Source organism: Tupaia chinensis, unplaced genomic scaffold (assembly GCF_000334495.1).
Source record: "Tupaia chinensis unplaced genomic scaffold, TupChi_1.0 Scaffold000636_1, whole genome shotgun sequence".
NCBI lineage: Eukaryota > Metazoa > Chordata > Mammalia > Scandentia > Tupaiidae > Tupaia > Tupaia belangeri.
In genome coordinates, this window is record NW_006160157.1 from 588,131 (window position 1) to 590,506 (window position 2,376).

Consider the following 2,376-nt stretch of genomic DNA (forward strand, 5'->3'; position numbering starts at 1 on the left):
ATTTTCATGAACATGTAGTAATTATTTTTCTTGATGATTTGGAGAATATGGTGAATTGTACTCTTTTTATTTATTTATTCATTCATTTATTTATCTTTCAGAGAGGTTTTTGCTATAGGGTATGTGTGCTTGCCAAAAAGACAGAGAGAGACAGAGAGACAGAAAGCGAGAAATCACCCCCCAGGAAGATGGCAATACCACAGTGCCTTCTCCTCTCGGGATCTTGGGCATGCACACACACACACCCAGTGTGAGTTAAAGCCAATGGGTCCAGGACTCGTACTACAGTCGTCTACATGGGAATCCAGCCACATAGCCATTATACCAACTGCTGGTACCATTTACTCTTTATTATATAAGCAATCTAGAATTAAACATTGAAAGAAATAAGAGGACTCTTAATTTTTTGTAATAACAATAGCAAATTAAAAATGGAAACTATGGCCCAGAAGGTGCCATGGTGATTAAGGCTCTGAACTCCAACATGACTGACTGTGATTTGAGCTCCGATCCAGAACTTGAAAATCATGCCGAGTACCTAAAATCCTGAAAGGACAATAGAGGAGAAAAGATTGCAGCATGGCCCTCTTTCCAGGGGAAGCAATTTGTTACTTTCCTTCTCTGTATCTCTCTTTGTCTTTCTCCAGCAAGCTCATGTGTCCTACAGCAAAAATCTAGAGAAAAAAAGGAAACTATTCCTGAATCCTTAAGAGTCATATATAAGAAAGTTGGGAACCAGCAGTTAGCGTAATGGCTATGTTGCTGGATTCCCACGTAGTCGACCGCGGTTCATGTCCTGGACCTGGTGGCTTAAAACTCACTCCGGGCGCGTGTGCGTGCGTGCCCAAGATCCCGAGAGGAGAATGGGGGAGAAGGGATTGTGGTGTGACCATCCCCCCTGGGGGGTGATTTCTCGCTTTCTGTCTCTATGTCTCTCTCTGTCTGTCTGGCGAGCGCACGTGCCCTACAGTGAAAATCTCTCTCTCAAAAAAAAAAAAGAGTCATATATAAGAAAGTAGAAAATAGTGCTACTCTGTTGACATAAACACTATTTTATGGAACATTGTTGAGATATAGAAACTCAGATTCCTCTCAACTATGCTTAAGAAAGCAAAACAATAAGCCAAATATTTAAATGGGAGATTCACAAGAGAAGTTTAACCTAATAATTGTACTGATAAAATATCAATATAATTATATTGTACAAATAGTTATAATTGCATAACAACCTCTTTAGCTATTAGAAATTAGAACTCTCCAGGGCCTGCCAATGGCCTGATGGTTGAGTGAGCAGGATCCCACACGGCCTACTCTTCAGTTCATGTCCTGGACCCAGTAGCTTGAAAAACATGCTGGGTGAGTGTATGTGTGTGCTCAAAATCCTGAAAGGAGTAGGAGGCGTAGGAAAGGGGATTGCAGCATGACCATGTGCCACTGGGGTGAGAGGGGTGTTTTCTTGCTTTCCCTCTCTTTCTCTGGTGAGCACACAGGCCCTCTAGCCAAATTAATTAATTAATTAATTGATTAAAATTAGAGCCCTCAAAAATCCAGGTGACATAAGAAAACACCGTCAGTGACCGTTCATTCATTTATTCATGCACGCATGCATTCCTTTATTATATTTATGTATCCATTAAAGTACGTGTTTGAGTTAATACTTACTGAGCACATGTACACCTTGTGCAAGATGCTAGAGATGAAAAATTTCCAACCAGGTTCCTGCCCTCAAGGTAGAGCACAATCTAGTGGGAGTTCCAAGCATATAACCAACTAATTATAATACACAATTACTATTGCTCTAATTGGGAGGGGAATGACTCTGCCTAAGGCGATCTGGAAAAGAATCTCAAAGAATTGACGTCTTAGCTAGGCCCTGACAGGTAAGGAGGTGGGGAGAAGGTGTTCACCAGATGGAGTAGGTGGGAAGGAAGGTTCTCACAGACAGAGTATAACAGCATGGAGTGTTTGGAATAGCAGTCTGTCTGTATTATAGGTGCCAGAATAGGAATGACAGGAGAAGCTAGAAGATTAGACCAGTTAAGGGATAGTCTGTAAAGGTCTTGGTGCCAGACTAAGAAGGTTGTTAGGCCTTATACTATAAACAAAATGATTGAGTTTTTTTAAGGAAGAGAATGTTATACACATATCTTTGTTTTAAAACAACTCGAATTATGTAGACCAAATATTTGAAAAAGACAGGGGAAAGAGAAAATTACTATATCCTATAACAGTAATTATATATATCTATATCTATCTACTTATCTAGAACAATAATTATATATAATTATATATAATATATGTAATTATTATATTATATAATTAAATCACATATAATTTAATCAATATGATTATATGTAATATAATTATAATTACATT